Raw genomic sequence first — 21,224 nt, 5'->3', positions numbered from 1 at the left:
TTATCAGAACATGTCCTACTGTTTCTAGGTCCCCCTGTTCCAGGAAAGGACGCAACTGGTGTAGTAGCTGAATCTGATAACAGGAACTCCTGACTGTTGCATTTACCTGACTTGACATCAAGAGCGACAAGTCTAGAAATACTCCCAGACTGTGAACACAGTCCTTTAAGGGGAATGTGACCCCATCTAGGACTGGTTGATCTATCCTTATACCTGGGTTAGTGGCCCCGATAACGAGTACCTCCATCTTATCCAGATTCAGATTCAGTCTGTTTTTCCTCATCTGGTCCATTACCGCTTTAAGACACTAATTGAGAGTAGAGATACTGTCTTGGTCTGAACTGTGGTCCAAGGTATGGAGACGTATATTTGGTGTCATCAACATACTGATAACACCGCAACCCATGCCTCCAGATGATCTCTTCCAGTAGCTTCATAATCATATAGATGTTAAATAGCATTAGGGACAGGATGGTTCCTTGAGGCATGCCAAATTTGAGCTCTCTCTTTGTAGAGCAACTGTCCCCAAGACAGTTTGGAATCTACCTGTGAGGTAGGATTGGAACAACTGCAATGCCGTGCATCCGATTCTCAACTCTCTCAGGCGTTCCAAAAAGATACTAAAAAGATCGAAAGCCGCTGAGATGTCTAAAAGTACGAGCAGGGTCACACTCCCCCTGTCAATACCTAGATGAAGAATACCAACCAAAGCGACCATGGTGGTCTCAACTCCATATTGTGTCCTAAAGCCAGTTTGAAATGGATCCAGATACTGTAATCGGTTTCATCCAGAACAGTTTGGAGTTGAAGGGCAGCAGCTCTCTTGATGGCCTTCCTCAAGAAAGGAAGACGTGAGACTGGTCTGTAACTACTCATATCCAGGGGGGTCTAAGGAAGGCTTCTTCACAAGTGGTTGCACGACCACTTCCTTTAAACAATATGCATTTGGCCTTTCCTGAGAGATGCGTTGATCACATTCTTCAAGTATTCTACTAAGCATCTCCTCCCTGGACGACCAGCCATGAAGGGCAAGGGTTGAGAGAGCATGATGTATTCTCTCCACGTCATTGGTACTCACAGACTCAAAGTGATCCAGTTTAATCTCATCTATGGAGTTGCTAGACACCTCACTGATCAATTCTGTTACAATACCGGTGTCCAAGTCAACTCTTATTTGAGATATTTTACTCGTATCTGCAAAGTAGTTGTTAAATGTGTCACAGCAGGCTGGATGGTAGGCATTTGAGTTAAATCCTGTACCACCCTGAACAGTTCTGCTGGATGGGACTTTGCAGACACAATATGTGCAGAGGAGAAAGATTTCTACGCTGCATGTATTTGCCACTCCATAGGACATAGTCTTTTCAGATAAGACTTGAGTTTTCCACCAGTCACGTTCTAGTTGTTGTCCAGTCAACTTCATCTTCCTAAGTTGGAAGTGGGCTGGAAAGGACACTTGAGAGCGACTGTGTCAATAGCCCTAGTCAAATCACTATTCCAAGTGTTGACTAAGTTCCCTTGTATTTTAAAAGATACAGTTCTTCTAATATTTTGCTAACAGTCCTATTCACCCTTTATAAATAGCCACTCACCAGAACTGCAGTTTTAAAGAAGGATTCTGAAAATAAAATTCTGATTGCTAGATAGAAAGTATGTAAGCACACTACCTAACTATATGCTGAGAAGTTAATTGCTTCCATAGATGTAGTGTTCAAGGGTACAAGGGATATAAATTATTATTATTATTATTATTATTATTATTATTATTATTACTATATAGTATATAGTTTCTTTCGACATAATTTATGTGTGTATGTGCTTTCAAGTTGTCCGTTGACTTATAATTTACCTCCACATAAATGTGTGCCTATGTTCAAAAGGAATGTCATAGTTCAACAGAATTTAACCTGTTGCACTTAAAGTGAAAGAAAAGATTGTTTCGGGATTTCAGGAAAAGTTAACAAGCCATCCCATTCCTTGTAACATCAAGGAGTAGTGGATTCTACATGCAAACAGAGCTCTATTGAACCATATTCTTTATGCACAGGCAGGACAGATTATATCCTTGTTTCATGACTGTAATATACTGTTTAATGAATTCAAACAATTTTATCTGCTAACTGCTAGGTTACACATAACAAGTCAAATGTTTTAAAAGTAGGAAATAGAAAACAAGTTTTGCAAGTAAGGCATATACTTAGATTTCCCCTTAAATAAAATAAAATACAATTCTAAATTCTCTCAAAGAGATTGGGGAAAATTCTCCTTCTTAAAATGGCAAATTAAAAAGTTTAACTATTGTCCAACCTTTAATTTATGGACAAGGTATTGGAATGTGTGGTAGTTTCCCAACTCCAGGGGTTTCTGGATTAAACGAATTATCTAGATCCATTTCAATCTGGTTTCAGACCTGGCTATGGAATAGAGACAGCCTTTGTCACCTTGGTGGATGATCTAGGCAGGGAACTGGACAGCAGGAGTATGCCCCTGTTGTGCTACATTTCTCAGTGGCTTTCAATACCATTGACCATGTTATCCTTCCGGGCTGCTTCTCTGGGTTGAGACTGGGGAGTTTATCAAACGGGGGTTTTCCCCGCTTCGAACCAGGGTGAGTGCGGATTGAGCAATGCGAATTCATGTCTTAACGTTAATGTATTTTCACACCTGGTTGCTTTCAATGGGAGCTCCTTGCGTGATCCTTCCACGGAGCTTCTGAATTGAATCCTTACTGGCTCCTCATTTTGGAGAGTTCGCTAAAAGTGGATTGACAGGATTCACATTCAAGCTCGATTCGAATTCACTGCTAAATTGGGCTGGTGTGGAATTCCAATCTGCTGGTGCTTTGGAACACCATTGCAAAACCCCCGGGTTGCAAATCTCCAATGATGCCCTGCTGAAATTTTGCCTCATTTCCTTCTGGTGGCCCTTTCCGCTTTCAGGGCAACTGGGGGTGGGGAGCTATCACTCCATTGGAGCTCTCTCTCTCTCCTTCCCTCTCCTTCCCCGCTGCACCTTCTGCAGAGGAGCCTGGCCAGTGAGCGCTCCCTCCCTCCCTCCCTCCCTCTCTCCCTCCCTCACACACACACATATATGTGTGTGTGTGTGTGTATACACACACACACACACATACATGGATTGTTCAGAGGGGGTTCGCCCTTGCCATCCTCTGAGGCTGAGAAAGTGTGACTTGCCCAAGGGGTTTCCTTGGGAGGATTGTTCAGAGGGGGTTCACCCTTGCCATCCTCTGAGGCTGAGACAGTGTGACTTGCCCAGTGGGGTTTTTTTTACACCCAAGTAAGAGAGCGAACCCTGGTCGTCCTCCACCGCTGCCTCTTGCAGCACTTCCTCAGATGCTCCAAAATATGTCTTCGAATTCTATTATTATTATTATTATTATTATTATTATTATTATTTGAAAGAAAGAAGTTGGCAGCATGAGCTTTCCTAAAGTCTGCTTCCTCAGATGCATTTAGTCTCAGAGGTGCAACAAGATCTCTATAAGGATGTATATTAATGTTTTTGAAATAATTTAATTTATTAGTTTGCTGAGACACCAGAGCTCTCTGACAGAGAAGGCTCAATGTCTCAGGACACTACAGTTCCCAGAATTCCATAGCACTGAGCCAGGACAGTTAAAGTGTAGTTAAACCAGATTATCTCGCCAGTGTGGATGCAACCTAAGAGAAGGCAATTGTTACAATGGGAAGGAGAGATGTAAATGAAATAGGTGAGGAGAATGACAGGAGAATAGATGTAGATATATGTAGCTGAAATAGATGAGGAGAATGACAGGAGAATAGATATAGATGTGGCTGAAATGGAAGGGGGCTCTGACAAGGAGGATTCCTTTGAATTTGGCTGCCAGGGATGGGGAAATAGAAGGGAGGAAGAAAGGTGTAGCTGTCATTCAGATGAGGCTAGCGTTCACATGAAAGTGGAACCAGGCTTCCTTCTTAACCCCGGAAGTGCAAAGGTTCAGGATGCGTTCAGACACCCACTGAGCATGTGCAAGGGTCCCAATTCGAATTGTTGAATCCCCATGGTATGCACCGGTGTGGTAATACTATTTGCACCCACTCCGCTTTGCATGAATCCACACCACATGACTTGCCTTGGATTAGATTCCCCCTCGATTTGGCAGGGCAACGGAAGGGCAACCGGGTGTGAAAATACATTAACGTTATAACGTCAATCCGCATTGTTCGACCTGCAGTCACCCCTGATCTGAGCTCCAAATATCAATGTGTGATGAGGGCCTGGGTTGAGAAGGTACTGTTTTACAGTGGCTCCTTTTCTTCCTGGAGGAGTGAATCCAGAAGATGATGCTAGGAGACTCTTGCTTGACCCACTGACCATTGGCCTATGGGGTCCCTCAGGGTTATGTGCTGTCCTCTGTACTATTTAACATATATATGATTGGGAGAGGTTATCTGGAGTTTCAGGGTGTGTTGCCATCAATACGCGGATGACACCCAACTCTATTATTCCTTTCCAACCCTATTCAAGGAGGCTGTTATGGTCCTAAACCAGTGTTTGTCATCAGTAATGGATTGGATGAGGGCAAACAAATTGAAACTTAATCCAGATAACACAGAGGTGCTCCTGGTCAATCAGAAGGTAGATCTGGAAACAGGGATGCAGCCAGTGTTAGATGGGCTTAACCTCTCCCTGAAGATGCAGGTTCACAGTTTGGGGGTACATTGAACCTGGAGGCCCAGGTCTCTGAAGTCACCTGGAATGCTTTTACACAAATTCAAATCTTGTGCATCAATTGCACCTGTTCCTTGAGATGATACGTGCCTTGGTTACATCCCATTTGGACTACTGTATCCTAGGGGCTGCCTTTGAAGAGTGTCCAGAAACTTCAGCTGGTCCAAAGAGCTGCGGCCAGGCTGTTAACGGGGGCAGGTTACAGAGATCACACAACACCCCTGTTGAAACAGCTCCACTGGTTGCCAGTTTGTTTCTGGACACAATTCAAAGTGCTTGTTAAGACCTATAAAGTCCTATATGGGCTATTTGGCAGACCATATCTTCCTGTATGAGCCATCCTGGAGTCTGAAATCCTCAAGAGAAGCTCTTCACTCAGTCCCACCCCCTTCACAGGTATGGTTGGTGGAGACACAAGAGTTTTCTCGGTGCCCCTAGACTCTGGAACTCCCTTTCTAGGGAGGCCAGAAAGATCCCTTCCTTGTTTTCCTTCCACTGGCAGGTTAAAACCCTTTTATGCAGACAAGCTTCCAAAACAAAACAAAACCAAAAAATTAAAAGAATGGACTGGGGTGTTGCAATGTGTTAGAGTGATTTAAAAAGTTTTATCTTTTTAAACTGTATTTTATTATTTTAACAAGCAATCTATTTTAATATTGTAATAATTTAATAATATTTTAAAGCAATCTATTTTAATATTGTAATAATTTAATAATATTTTAATGTACCACTTTTCTATGCTTTTAATTATACTGTTCTTTTAATATTGTGGGCCACTCTGGGTCCCAGTTCTGGGAAAAGAATGGGATACAAATAAATACAACAACAAAGCATGTCCTACAAGGAAAGATTCAGGGAGCTGGGGATGTTTAGCCTAAATATTTGAAGGGATGTCATATTGAGGAGGGAGCAAGCTTGTTTTCTGCTGCTCCAGAGAACAGGACCCAGAACAATGGATGCAAGCTCCAGGAAAAGAGATTCCACCTCAACATAAGGAGGAACTTCCAGACAGTAAGGGCTGTTCGACAGTTGGGCACTCTTCCTTGGAGTGTAGTGGAGTCTCCTTCCTTGAAGGCCTTTAAATAGATGCTGGATGGCCATCTGTCAGGTATGCTTTGATTGTAATTTCCTGCATGGCAGGGGGTTGGACTGGATGGCCCTTGTGGTCTCTTCCAACTGTATGATTCTATGAGCGACAACAGTATTTATATCAAGATTCTGAAACAATAGTCAGTCATGATATTCAGAGGAGAGCTTTCGCTTCATCCTATCATCCTCCCAGGATCATCTGGTGAGCGCACCAAATAGATGCTTCTTGATGGCCACTACCAGGCATGAAACTTCCTCTGTAGGGAGGCTTGATTGCCCCTCTCTCTGCTGTCTCTTCAACAGCAGGCAAACAATTCTTATATAAACAGGCAGACGTCTTATATCTTTTCAGCCATTATCTAGTTGGAGAAGAACAATGTGCTATGTGTGTGATGTTTTTTTTTAAATATATAATAACTGCTTTATGTATTTTAAACAGTTTTTAAAATTAATGTTGTAAAATAATGTTTTAATTAGATTGATTGTTTGATGCTTTTGAAACTTTTGCACCACGTATTGTTTTAGATATTTTGTTTTAACTTGTAAGCTGCTCTAGGCACCATTTTTGGAGAAAAGCAGGGTATAAGTCAAATAAATAAAATGAATAAAAATAAACATGACTGACTCTTGTTTCAAAATCATACCGTCATCAATACCATAGAAAGCTGAGTGGTCTAGTAGAAATAACAAAGGCAACCTCTCCTTGTCTATTTCCTGTCATACCATGCAATTCGAAGCTGTCTCTGTTTCATAGGCAGGATTGAAGCAAGATTGAAATTGATCTAGATAATGTCCCAACCAGGAACTCCTGGAGCTAGGAGTCATCATACACTTTAGAACTTTGTCCCAAAAGGGGATATTGGAGACTGACTAGAAATTTTCCTCTATGGCAGAGTTTAGAGAGGATCCCCTCCCGCCCAATAATGACCTCACAATGTAACTTGGGTCTTTTGGACCCAAAGGAATCCTCTATTGCTACTGTGAAGTATTCAATATTCCACTTACCGACTTGGCCAGTCCCCCTCTGGCTGCTTTTATGATCCAGGAGGTGTATGGATCCAGTTCACTTGTGTTGACTCTCATGTCTTCAAGGATCTTGCCCATATCCTCAGGCTGCACAAACTGAAATGTATCCAATAATATGGGAGAAGCAGGAACTAAAATTACATCCCCTTGACTTGTGACAACCACAGTATGCAAGCTGACTTTTATAAACAAAGTATCATGCAAATATCTCATGGTGGGCTGTTGAGTAGTCCACAGTTGTTCCTGTTGGTGATAAGTGTAAATGCCCCTTGACCACTCAAGACAGCTCCACTGAACAACACCGTACAGATGCAATACAGGTAAAGTAGAAGGATTTCTTCACTGCCATCACCATACTGGCATAAATTTTCCAATAAGCTCCAAACCATATGCAGATGGGCCTTCTTCTGCCATCATCACTTTAGTCTCCATCTCACTGACAACCCCCTAGTAAACCAAAGGGCTTGCTTGGCTCCAATCCATGGGAGGGAACATTCAGGGGTACATGTGTCCACTGCCCTGGCCACTTCTACATTTAGGTGGTCAGCCTAAATGTAGAATCTCCTGCCCTAGCAACAGGAACAACCAGGAAATCATCCAAATCCATAAACAGCAACAGGAACAACATCTTAATTGACTCCTTTCCCCTACAGAGACTCTATGTGAGTCTAAACCCCATCAAGTAGTTTCTGACTTCAGAACAGCCAGATAACTGCCATCCTGCTGAGACAGAAAACTAAGTCCAGAGTGTGGACAGCAATATTATTTAAAACAGGCCCATGGTTTTCATGAAGGACATGAAGTGCTGAGCTGCTCCTGAAAGAGTTATCTTCACATGGATCTTAAGTTCCTCCAGCACAACAATCCAGGGGACTACAAGACCAACTCAACTGGGATGGGTTGTACACCAACTCTGAACACTGGGGGGATACACTGATAGAAATTCTGTTTGGTCCCAGCCACCAAGTTTTAAATATAAACACGCATACTCAGTTAACTGTAACATGGGGCACTTAGGGGCTAAACAGACCACCCCTTTAGAGCTGCCTGCCACTGCCCCTTTTCTCACCGGATCAGGGCCATGGCAACTACACACTGTGGCTCTGATCTGGCAGTTTGCCAGTGCTAAAAAGAAAGGCAAAATGCTTCTCCTTTTAGTACCAGCAAAAAGGTGCCCTTGCTGCTGCAGTAGTGGCTTTTTTGGCGCTCCTTTGGCACAGAGAGTTTAAACCCTGCGTCAATGGAGCGCCATGACATCCCCCACTGTGCGGTAAGGTGCACGGCATGACAGTGTTATAGATTATTGATTACTGATTATTTTATAATCAAAATTTTAACCAGACTAAGCAAGGAGACCTGGAGCTGATTGGAAAGGAAAGCATAGTTTATTTTGCTGCAGCTATTCTCAGTAGGAATTACATTCAAATTACTGGGATCCCGAATTCAAAGTGAACCCAGTGTTTATAACATTTTGAACAAAGAAAACTAAAAATCACATTTCATTTTTTACACTGAATTAAACATTTACACCCCTGTATTTTCATTGGATATTCACATATTATACTTAACACATGTCACTACCCTTTGTGGGATATCCATCAATCAAACTTATCTATATATTTTGTTTCAATGTCCCCAAACTGTCTGTGCAGTTCTTCCTTTTGTTTGGGTTAGCAATTCAAATCTGGAACCATTCAAAGTTCTTTACATTCCAAAACTGAGAATCTGTCATGACCTGAATAACAAACTTTGCTCTCATTTCAGCACTTTAATTATTAACTTCTGAGCATAAGTAACATTCAAAATTTGAACCAGCTACCACATTCCCCTCTTTTTTTTTTTTAAAAAAAAACAAAACTAATTTTATTTTGTTTTTCTTAAAAATTATAAGGTGATGTCTGAATTTTATTCAAAGCACACATTCTGGTAATGCATATTTAATAATCAATAGGCCTTTTCCATAACCCAATTGTCCAAAATTGAATTCTCATCCGCTTGAGTACACCCCTTCTGTTCAGATGTAATCATGAATTTGAATTCTATTCAAATTCAGTAGCAATAATATGATGCCTTTCTGAATTCTAGGATCTCCACACAGTAACCATTGATCTATTTATCTTTCTATTGAACAAGGTGTACACCAGCCTGAAATACCACTGGACAGGGCAATGGCAACTATAACTTTTAGGCACTGAATCATCCCTTGGCAATTGGATCAAAGCATGTCACAGGTCATTGATAAATCTGGAACCCATCATCCATAATGAATATCAAAACAGAACACAAATAACAAGAATCCCATGACTGATAGCAAATCTAGAGCAATAAGTTGAAATAGCAATCAATAAGCATATATTAATAAACTTGAAACATTGTTGAACATATGTGGAAGAACAGAATCATAGGCAATAGACTCAGTACACTGATGTCTTAAAAGTTCAAAAATAATCAAACGTTTGAATATATTCAAGTCTGTATTAGTTTAGCAGGATGCAAAGAGTTCAACAGCAAGATGGCTGGAAAAATACTTAGAAATCAACTAGGTGAAGTTATGTTTGGACTCACAGTCATGAGCAGACAACCCCCCCCCCAAATGTTGAATAGCACCTTGGTGTGCTATTGATTGAATGGAGGAGTTGAAGAAAAGTCTCAAAACACTGATAAAGTCACTCTAACCTTATTAAGGACCATAGGCTCAAAGGACCATAGGAACAAAGGACCATAGGAACAGGTGCCCAGGAACAAAGAACTGCATCAGGAACCATTGTTAGGAAGGATCTAATTAGGGGAATTTCTGAATTTAGCTCAAATTGCTGAGCGGGAAGGTCCTAACAACACTCTTGCGAGACCGTGTCTCGTGATGTCTACGAGAGGTCCACAAAGAATCCCTTGAGAGATGACGCTGAGACAGACTGCTTCAATTGACAAAGTTCCCCATGACATTCTTGCAAACAAGCTTGTAAAATGTGGGCTAGACAAAGGAACTGTTAAATGGATCTGTAATTGGTTGACCGGCCGAACCCAAATGGTGCTCAACAATGGCTCTTTTTCAGCCTGGACAAAAGTGACCAGTGGGGTCCCACAGGGCTCTGTCCTGGGCCCAGTGCTATTCAACATCTTTATCAATGACCTGGATGACAGAATTGGGAGCATACTTATCAAATTTGCAGATGACACCAAATTAGGGGGAATAGCTAATACCCCAGAGGACAGGATCAAGATTCAAAATGACCTGAATAGACTAGAAAGCTGGGCCAAAGCTAACAAAATGAAATTCAACACGGAGAAATGTAAGGTATTGCACTTAGGGCGGAAAAATGAAATGCACAGATATAGGATGGATGACACCTGGCTGAATGAAACTACGTGTGAAAGGGATCTAGGAGTCCAAGTAGACCACAAGTTAAACATGAGTGAACAGTGTGATGCGGCAGCTAAAAAAGCCAATGCTATTTTAGGCTGCATCAATAGAAGTATAGTGTCTAGATCAAGAGAAGTAATAGTGCCACTGTATTCTGCTTTGGTCTGGCCCCACCTAGAATATTGTGTCCAGTTCTGGGCGCCACAATTCAGAAAGGACATTGAGAAACTGGAGCGTGTCCAAAGGAGGGCGACAAAAATTGTGAAGGGTCTGGAAACCATGCCCTATGAGGAACGACTTAGGGAGCTGGGGATGTTTAGCCTGGAGAAAAGAAGGTTAAGAGGTGATATGATCGCCCTGTTTAAATATTTGAAGGGATGTCATATTGAAGAGGGAGCAAGCTTGTTTTCTGCTGCTCCAGAGAACAGGACCCGGAACAATGGATGCAAGCTACAGGAAAAGAGATTCCATCTGAACATTAGGAAGAACTTCCTGACAGTAAGGGCTGTTCGACAGTGGAATGCACTCCCTCGGAGGGTGATAGAGTCTCCTTCCTTGGAGGTCTTTAAACAGAGGCTGGATGGCCATCTGTCAGGGATGCTTTGATTTGGATTTCCTGCATGGCAGGGGGTTGGACTGGATGGCCCTAGTGGTCTCTTCCAACTCTATGATTCTATGATTCTATGATTCTAATTAAGTCCAAATATTTATTAAAAGGGGAAACCAAACACACAGCAAAGGGGCACACGCATTCACGCACACACTCAATTCTCAAGGAAAGTAAAGGAGGGAAATCGGGAGAGAGCTGAGAGAGGCAAATCTATGGGGGATAATTACTTCCGAAGGCTTCTCCGGGAACCAGATGTGGATGTAGATGATGAGAAGACACGGCCACTGAAACGTGGGGAAAAATGGCCGAGGGAGCTAAAATCAGAGTTCGGGCTGAAGTGAAGCCAGGCTGTATTCTGAATGTAGCACACTGGTGAGTGCTTATACTGAGGCTTATATAGACAATTTGTAGCCTCTAGCTATGAACTTAATGGCTTAACTGCTGCCAAGATAAAGGGTATAAAGATCTGGGCTTTTGTTACACCAAGGTGAAGAATAGACTGAGCCAAGGCACTTGGATCTGAACACAATCAAGAAAGGCAAACAGATGACCTAATCACTGGGCCATCAGGTGTGAGGCTGAAAACAAACAGCAAGTATTGTACTGTTTTTCGGAGGGGATGGTTTTTCTTGTCTAGCAACTCCCAAACTTCCTGTGGGGAATTTCCAGTCTTATTTCTAGGGCTCCTACCCCCTTCTTTGCAAGCTGCCTACATGACATCTCTGCTTTGGAGAAATGGTGGTGCCCCTAGGAGGTCAGCTTAGGGTCAAAGTGAATTCCACACACACGCCAAAATTTAATATAAATATGCTCTAACACCATAAAAGCATAGCTAACTCCATCTTGGAGCCAAAAGCACAAACAGATTTTATTTGGGTGGCAACACTGAACTTTAGGGCTGAAGGGTGGAGTATAAATACCATAAATAATAATAATAATAATAATAATAATAATAATAATAATAATAATAATAATAGTGTTGCATGCAGTGGCAAGCAGTTTCAAAGGAGCAAATGAGAACAAGAAAACCATATGGCTTTATGTAAGATACTATCCTGGTAGGCAATTTAGGTATAATTCAGCAGGTCAAGAACAGATTCAGGTCTGGAACAACTGGCACACTGAAGTCATCTCTGGTACCAAAGGTAGATGTCATCTCTGATCTGAAAGCATTTGAACAGGTCTGGTGATGTCATCTATGGTGGAGTACTGTAATTGAATCAGCAATCAACTCAGTAATTTTAGCAACACTGGAAGGTTATCCTCTGGAATACAGCAACAGCTCAGGTTCAGCACAGCAGCATCAACAGCAAATATAACCAGGAACCAAAAATCAGGAACAGTTGTAGCAAGGAGTAAGCAGGAGTACTTTGGAGGACCTCTGAGGACTGTAGTCAGACCCAGGAAACAGGCAGGAGCTGGAACAGCCAGAACAGGAACAGAAAACATCTGTGACTTTGCAGCTGATCTTTAGCACAGCATAACATAAGTGTGGAACCACCATTGTCAGGAACAAACAAAGAACACTTTGGAGGACATCTTAAGATAACAGCCGGAACATTGATGACATCAGCAGGGAGACATCAAGGAAATAGCAGACTTTTGCAGATTGTAAGGGCACATCGGCTTAAACACACTTATTTAGAAGACACACACTTAAGAAATAAATGTTCTGAGAAGAGGAAGCAGATTGGATTAGAAAGATTGTACTTGAGGAAGAAGCTCTATTAAAACTATCAAATGGGTTATATAGTATGCAAGCCAGAAAAAATTGGATATTTGGAGGGCATGAAAAGATGTCTGCTGTTGGAAGCAAAAGAGGACAAAAGTATGTTGTCAAAAGGTTTGGGAGGTGACGGTAGAGGATATGTTAGTGGGAAGGAAAAGGGAAACTGAGGAATGTTATGTGTTTATTTTCTGAAAATTATATTGGTTTTTATGGAAAATAGGGGGAATCTTCTAATAAGAGATTAGTGAAAAAGTAACTATAATACCTAAGAGTTTTACTGTGTGTCTTTGTTTATAATGTGAGATAGTGTTTTTTGTGTGGTGAATAAAAGGCTGTCTTTTTGTCTGTATGTTTTAAGAAATTGTTTTATAAATGTGGTTTTGTGGTAAAGAATGGACATATTAATGTTTGTTTTATGTTGATAACTGGGATTGCTTTCGTGTGATTGATGTATAAAAATGGGGTTTGACTTAAAATTGACTCTAGAATATTATGTTTTGACTTGAAAAATGGCTGTGTGTTTGTTTGTGTGTAGCCGGTGGATAATGCATAAGTATGTGAATCTCTGAGCTTGATGTATGGTGTGAAAAAAAAATTATACATGGAGAAAGCAAAATAGACAAACAAAACTATTCAGATGTTTAAAGAAAAGAGAAAATATTGTTTAAATAATTTATGATTTGGAAGCGTGGATTCTGAATTAAAAGAGGTTATATATTTCCTTGTTAATGCTGTTTGTCATTTTTGCTTTCTAAAACTAAAATTCACTGTGGGTTTTTTGAAAAAAGTTAACCATCTGGTTGGATTAGATAGCCCTTGTGATCTCCTCCAATTTGTAAATCTGACTAAATTATGAAAATAATAATACCAATAATAGCTTGTATGATAATACAAAGGGCTATTATATAAATCACTGAAATAACGTACATGAAACACTTCATTGATTGAAATGCTCTAGAGAGATATTTATGCTTGTTTAAATACAACACTAAGATTATCCTTGTATTTTTAAAATCTGCTAATTTGGAAGGCAATGCTGTTATGGATAGTTTTGCCACTTTTTCACTGCCCCCGAAGTCTTTGTTTACTTTTTATTGTATCTGTGATGTTGAAGAGGATTTCAGGTGTATCAGGGCAAAACAAGATACGGCCACAAGAGGAGGCACTGATCCAGGTTGCTAGGGCTAATTATTCTTTCACAGGTCCCAAAGCTCAGAATTTCTCAATGGCTTCCTAGCATGAAAACTAGTACCACTTCTTCTGTTTTCTTATCCTGCATGTCTCTATTTTTAGTTCTATTTTTAGAGACATATTTGAAAAGAAGCAGAGCCACACATTCTGACAATGACTTCCTGTGAGGAGAAGCACTGACCTTTTGCACTTCCTACAGAATGGAAGATTTCAGAGTGGAAAAGGGGGAACTGAAAAAACAAAAAATACTAGCTGTGGCTGCATCTACACTGAAGAATTAATGCATTTTCACAACACTTTAACAGCCATGGCTCAGTGGTATGTAATTCTGGGATTTGCAGTTTTGTGAGACATTTAGCCCTCTCTCTTACAGAGCAATGGTGCCACAAAACAAAACAAAAAACCAAATTGGATGATTCCAAGCAGTGTCAAACTGAATTAATTTTGCAGTGTGGCAGCAACCACAAAGGACAGGAGAGCATAGATTTGCAGACAGACATCTTGAGGTAGCATTTTTCCCATACAAACTTGCTATCTAGGCACTGGTTGCATTCAGTAGGTGATAAGTCATTGTCCAGGTTAATTGTTCTGGCATCTGGTTCCTTTACATGGGTGGAATTCTGTTACTTGCTATCCCCAGCAGTCCAAATACATCTCTCCCATCAACTTTCTAAATAGAAGTATACTGTATCTCCCCGCTGTGCATTCAGGCTAATTGAGAGTGAATGAAGACAGCCCATAGTTTGCCCATTGCCAGGGTGTTTCTTTCTACACTTTTGCAATTCAACATCAGCAGTGGTGTTAGGAAAAGAACTACACATCGATGGAGGTTCTATTAGGTCAACTTGAAAGCCACGAGAAAGACAGACTGAAACTGTTTCCCTCTAGATTTCAAGTGCTGTGGGTGGGTGGAGTGGATGTTTCAAGCTTTCCAGTCCAGTTATTTGATTGCAGAAATACTCCTGTCTTCCAACGAGTTAATTAAAAAAAGAAAGGGGAGTCCAGTTTCCCATTTTTGCCAACACAAAGGGCTGGGGTGACTGGAATCTGGTTTAAATTTTCTAGTTCAATGTGTGGTGGTTTCAATATGGATGATAGAGAGGGCAATTACAGTGGACCCATAAACGTCTCAGGGCTCATCTATAGTTTGTTTTCAACAGAACTATGTAAATATCCTTAATCAAGTATTCCCAAATTGTTGTTCACATTATTTTTTTATCAGAACCGCATCTATGTGCATCTCTGCAAGTTCTGATGCCCATGAACAAAGAATGCAAAGTTGTAACCTAGTTTTTTCATTTTTTAAAAGCTGTCTATCAAATTATGCACATCCATACATTTCTGCTTCTGTTGTCACATGTTTCTTTGTTCCTTTTGCAAATGATGTGGATCTCATCCTACTGGAGTGCTGTATGGCTTTTTGTCATCATGTCTCTCAATGTGCTTGATGTTGCCCATCACTGAAGACAAGCATTTTATCTTCATTTTCTTGCCAGAGATACATAAGCGTTGAAGAACAGGAGAAGACACAGAGAGATTGAAGAGACTGGAGCACAATTGCACTAGAAATGTGTCCATTGTGAGGCTTTCTCAAGCCCTTGCAGTAGAAATTTCACCCCTTCTAACTCAGTTAAGAGCACAGTTTTGGCAATGGTGAGTATACTCAATGAGTGAGTATTGGTGGGAACATTTTGTGATGTCAACATAGTTTGATAAGAAGTGGCAACAGTATTTCTGAATGCCCAGATTCATTTTTGTCAAGCTGGTGGATGCTCTTCATCCAGAGATCTCAAAGCAGGACATGTGTATGCATGAAGCCATCCTAGTGGGAAAATACATCACCATGGCCTTGTGGTTGATGGAGTACCAGTGCTCATGTGGTTCCATGTTGTGCAAGTCTTGTGCTAGTCGTTCAACTGTTGGTGTCATATTTGTGCAAGTTGTGCTTGACATGGGGATGCCTCTGATTCATCAAACAGTTTTCCTGCGAGACCACCGGAAAGTATGTATTTCTAATTAATATTTAGTACTGATTTAACTCCTCAGATTTATTCCTCTGATTTTGTTGTGTTGAAATCAGTGCTAAAACCACCACATTTGGTTTCAGTACTGTGTGCTTTTTTTTATTCCAGGTGATGACAAGCTGGCTTTCCACAGGTAATAGGTGCCACAGATGGATGCCACTGCCAGATTGTATCATCAGTTGTCAAAGAAGATAATTCATTAACAAGAAAAATTGTTACTCCAATCTTCTTCAGAGCACTTGTGATCACAAGATTTGCTTCATGGATATGGAAATTGAATGGAGTGACACATATCACAATGCCAGGGTCTTCAGGAACTCTGCTATCTTTGAAACAATGGAGGCAGAGGTGTTTGTCCCTGGGAACCCAAACATAACACTATATGCCCAGCAGATTGGTCCACTTTTGATTGCTGATAGTATCTATAGTGCCATTGCTGCTGTAGAGCCTTGACAGACTGGCAAGAAAGGCTGGCATCGGGGTGCCAGCATGACACTGTGTGTCCCACCACATGGTGGGTGGCATCACGGTGCTCCTCTGGCACTGTGTCCAGATGACTCAGTGCCAAAGGAGTATCAAATAGCCATGGCGCCAGCAGCTATGGCACTATTTCTAAGGCACAAAAAGGAGCCACATTTCATGGATCCTCTTTGCACCAAGGAAAGTCCAGATTGGGACCGCAGCATATCGTTGCCATGGCCCTGATCAGGCAATGAAAGGGGATGCTGCATGCTGCCCTTAAAGGCAGTCTGTTAATCCTTGTAGTCACCAGCAAATGACTAATGAAGCCATGCCAGGAAACAGTGACTCCATGACAGGCTCTGTTTAACAAATGCCTAAACTGGGCAAGAAACATAGTTGAGAGGGCTTTTGAGAGGTTGAATGCATGATGGACCTGACAACACCTTTGGAGGATGTAGAGGAAAATGTTAACTCTCTAATAATCTCTTGCGTTATACTGCACAACATTGTAAATTCAAAGGGTGAGGTATTGGGTGACAGCAATCAGTGTCCCCCAACATTCACTCTTGCCACTCTCAGGTTCATTAAATTAATAAAGAAGATTTTTAAAAAGTAGAAGGAGAACAAATTAGAAAAGTCCTGGCTGTCTTTTTTCTGGCAGCACAGGAAGTGAAATTCTAACAGTCCAGTATGATGAGGACCTTAATTCTTGTACTAGACAATTGCTTCTTGTGACATGCAGTGTTTTATGTTTGTCCTTTTCTATAACTTTTATGTCATTATTTTTTTTTAATAATGTTTATTAAATTTTAAAACATATAAAAACAAAACAAAAAAAAACCTTTGACGATCATCCATAATATATCATAACACAAAACTACTATCTGTCGTGTTTATGTTCTCAAACATTACTTTCTTACTGTCAGTCTATCCCTTTATTCCATCGTTTTCTAATTGAAATTATCTATTAAACAATAATAATCGGTGTTCTAATTATGCTTGTTCCTACAATTACATCCCCCCCCATCATCTTCATTTCATATGTATAATTATCAAAACGAGTCCTCTCTAAATTACATATCATTAGAGTTAACCAATATACACATATACATTCTGTCAGCTGTTATTGCCCTGAGAAACAAAACCTTTACTTCCACTTCAACTTAATCTATACCCAGAACAGCATTTTTCCTCATTCTTTTTGGAGAAAAAGAATAATGTCATTCCAATCTTCTTTATATACATTCTTGGATTAATTCCTGATTGCTCTCGAGAGCTTGTCCATCTCCATCAAGTCTAATAACTTGAACAACCAGTCCTCTTTAGTAGGGATTTCTTTCAGCTTCCATTTCTGGGCATAGACTATTGTTGCTGCTGATAACATATAAAATAATATTTTACCATATTTACCCTCTAAATCAAGATCAATTATATTTAACAAAAAGACTTCAAGTGAGAACTTCAGAGTTATGGTAGTTATTTTCTTGAGTTCAAAGAAGATTAATTTCCAAAATTTACATGCTTCCCGACAAGTCCACGACATGTGATAGATTGAACCTTGTTCTTTCCCACATTTCCAACACAGATTGGTACAATTATTATACATTTTGCTGATCTTAAGAGGAGTTAGATACCATCGGAAGTAAACTTTATAATAGTTTTCTCTAAGGTTCCGGCTACAGGTATATTTCAGTTGCTTTAACCATGTATATTCCCATTGGTCCAAATCAATAGAAAAACTAAAATTTTGGGACCACTTAATCATATTGTCTTTGACAACTTCTTCTTCCATATACATTTTAAGAATACATTTATACAGTCTTGACCAGGGGTCGGCAACCCCCGGCCCGCGGGCTGCATGCGGCTTGCTGAGACCAGGGGACCGGCCCTAGCCTGGTCCTGCTGCCGATTGCCAAAGGCCCCGCGCTGGCAGCAATTGGCGGCAGGACCGGGCCACTCATGTGGGGACTTTGGGGGGCCACTGTCCTCCTCCCTCTCGCGCAAGAGGCCTTTGGGGGGCCGCCAGCCTCTGGCTGCTCGCACAAGAGGCCAAAGGCCCTGCACCCTTGCGCGAGAGGCCAAAGGTCTCTCATGCGAGCGCGCGGGGCCTTTGGGGGGCTGCCGGCCTCCTTCCTCTCGCACGAGAGGATGCTTGTGTGAGAGGCCAAAGGTCTCTCGCGTAAGCGCCCGGGGCCTTTGGGGGGCTGCCAGCCTGCTCATTCTCATGCGAGAGGCTAAAGGTCTCTCGCGCAAACGTGCAGGGCCTTTGGGGGGCTTGCTAGCCTCCTCTCACCTTCTCAGCCGCTGAGGCCGGGAAGGAGCCCACGGGGGCCGCAAAGAGGGGGAGGCCTCCAGCGCTGGCGGCCCCCCAGTTCTTTTGCCAGCCTCTGACGGGGCTGGGGCCGGCAAAGAGGGGGAGGCCTCCAGCCGCTGGCGCCCCCCCCCGGCTCTCTGTCCAGCCCTGACAGGGCCTGGGGCCCCGTCAGGGGCCGGCAAAGAGGAGGAGGCCTCCAGCACTGGCCCCGCCCCCGGAGGGTGGAAGCTCCCCCCGGCATGTGGCTCTGCCCCCGGAGGGTGGAAGCTCCACCCCCCAGCTTCAGCCCCCCAGTTGTCTGAGGGACAGCAACCTGGCCCCCGGCTCAAAAAGGTTGCCTACCCCTGGTCTTGACAATAAGGCATCTTTATTTAACATTAACTCCCGCTCTAACTCAGAATCTACTTTACCAATCTCATACTGTTTTTTGTCCATAAGAAATCGTTCCCTTAGCTGTCTGTAAAAGAGCCACGATATTTGATACCCTTGTTCAGTAAGGTTTTCCCATGACTTTATCTCATATCCATTATTATTTATAACCATCAAATCTTCATAGGTAATCCAACTCTCTTTCTTAGGGTTATATTTAAAAAGGGCTTCATGGGCAGATGCCCAAAGGAGGATTTTAGGACATATTAGTTTTTTTTATTTTTCCCAAATTCTGAGTAGAGCATGTCTCACAATGTGATTATTAAAGTCCCGATTTACTTTATCCTTGTCATAAAATAGGTAGGCGTGCCAGCCAAATTCACGCTTTCCAGATTTAATAAATCCTCCTCTTTTAGAATGATCCAATCTTTTAACCATGACAGACAGGCTGCATCGTAATATAATTTGAGATTTGACATGGCAAGTCCCCCTCTCTCTTTTGAATCCTGAAGATATTTCATTTTCACTGTTGCTTTTTTATCCTTCCAGGTAAACTTAGACAAGCCCTTTTGCCATTCTACAAATGGCTTTTCATTTACAATAATTGGGACAGATTGAAATAAAAAAAGGAATTTTGGCAATATATTCATTTTGACCAAAGCAATTCTTCCCAATAGTGATAGATTCAAGTTCTTCAATTTTTTAAATCCTTTTTAAAAAATATCTTTATTAAGAAATTTAAAAAACAATAAAGTATAGACGTACAACAGTACTGAAAACAAAGAAAACGCATAATACAAACATAATACAATGACATTCTATTCTTCCCAAACATAACAAATATTCCCAATACTAATTGACCACCCACTATCCCCCCTATCCCACCCCCTAGTTACTCCTACTAACCCTAACCTAATCACTACATTCGCAACACTTTCACCCGTAGACAGTGACTTCCTAACTGCCAGATACGACTCATTAATGTTCGAATTCGGCTTCCTCCTAATTGTTTCTAATTTACTTATTTTGGTGTTTGTTAACAGAAAAGAAACATATTCCAAAATCTATACTTCATCCTCTGGAACCACTATAATGAGAATGACAGAGTTAGTAAATATTGGTTATAACAGTCTTTCCCCATTCAAATCTGAAAAAGTCTATTACAGACTTCCAATCATCCATTGGTTTAGTGTTATACTCATTCCTCATAGCATGGGTTAAAATATCCATCTCCATTCCCTCATAGAGTTTTAATAACCAATCCTCTTTGGTTGGAACTTGATCTTCTTTCCATTTCTGAGCAAAGCAGATCCTTGCCAAAGAAATAATGTAGAATATTACTTTTCTTACACCTTTGTTAATCTCCCCATCAATCATCCCTAATAGATATAACTCGGGTTTTAAGGATAGTTTTGTACCCATTATTTTGTTAATCAAATTATTAATCATTCTCCAATAAGTCTTGGCTTTACCACATTCCCACCAGCAGTGAGAGAAAGTTCCCTTTTTGGTCTTACATTTCCAACACATTTCTCTCCTTGTTTTATATATTTTGGCCAGCTTGTAAGGGGATAAATATCAAAAATATAACATCTTGTAACAGTTTTCTCTAATGCTTTGTGAGAGAGTCAATTTCTTAATATCTGTCCAAACCATGTCCCATTGTTCAAGTGAAATTGTGTGTCCTATACATCTGGCCCATTTTACCATCTGTTCTTTAATCCTCTCATCTTCAGTTTCTAGGAGCAGAAGGGCCGCATAAAATTTCCCAATTAATTTATCCTTTTCAATATACAAAATCTTGCCCAATTCAGATTTTTTGATCTCTAATTTGAATCCATATGTCTTTTGGTCCATCTTAAATTTTTCATAGATTTGTCTATATGAAAGCCAATTCAGATTTTGAGACCTGTCCCCCTCATCATTTATTTCTTCTCTGGTCTTCAGCGTTATCTTGCCTCCTTCCAATTTCCAAAGGTCTTTGTATCTGAGCCACTTAACCCCTTCACTTATTTCTTTTCTTTGAGTTGCTTCCTGCGGGGATACCCAACCATGTATTTTGGGGATTATGTGTCTTTTATACTTTTTCCATATTCTAAAGAGCGGCCTCCTGAATATGTGGTTGCCAAAGGATTTGGTTTGACTACTTGTTTCATATACTAAGTATGCCATCCCCTGGTCAAATCCTCTCCTTCTAAATCTAACAATAGTTTGTTTTCTAAGGTCACCCAATCTTTAATCCACAACAGTCCACATGCCTCAAAATACAATTTCAAAGATGGCAAGCCCAATTTTCCAAATCCTTTTTAACACTGGACCACAATCTTTCATAGTTATTC

General features: G+C 41.0%; 1 long non-coding RNA gene across 1 annotated transcript; it reads left to right on the top strand.

Annotated features, from left to right (window-relative positions):
• The first annotated feature begins 12,483 nt into the window (after positions 1 to 12,483).
• LOC121925134 lies at positions 12,484 to 16,188 on the top strand. The gene is made up of 3 exons (XR_006102801.1): positions 12,484 to 12,624; positions 15,213 to 15,369; positions 15,849 to 16,188. It is a non-coding gene; the product is annotated as an uncharacterized LOC121925134 (long non-coding RNA).
• Positions 16,189 to 21,224: the final 5,036 nt, after the last annotated feature.

The sequence above is a fragment of the Sceloporus undulatus genome, chromosome 3 (assembly GCF_019175285.1).
Source record: "Sceloporus undulatus isolate JIND9_A2432 ecotype Alabama chromosome 3, SceUnd_v1.1, whole genome shotgun sequence".
Lineage (NCBI taxonomy): Eukaryota > Metazoa > Chordata > Lepidosauria > Squamata > Phrynosomatidae > Sceloporus > Sceloporus undulatus.
This window is presented reverse-complemented; position numbering and strand designations above follow the sequence as displayed.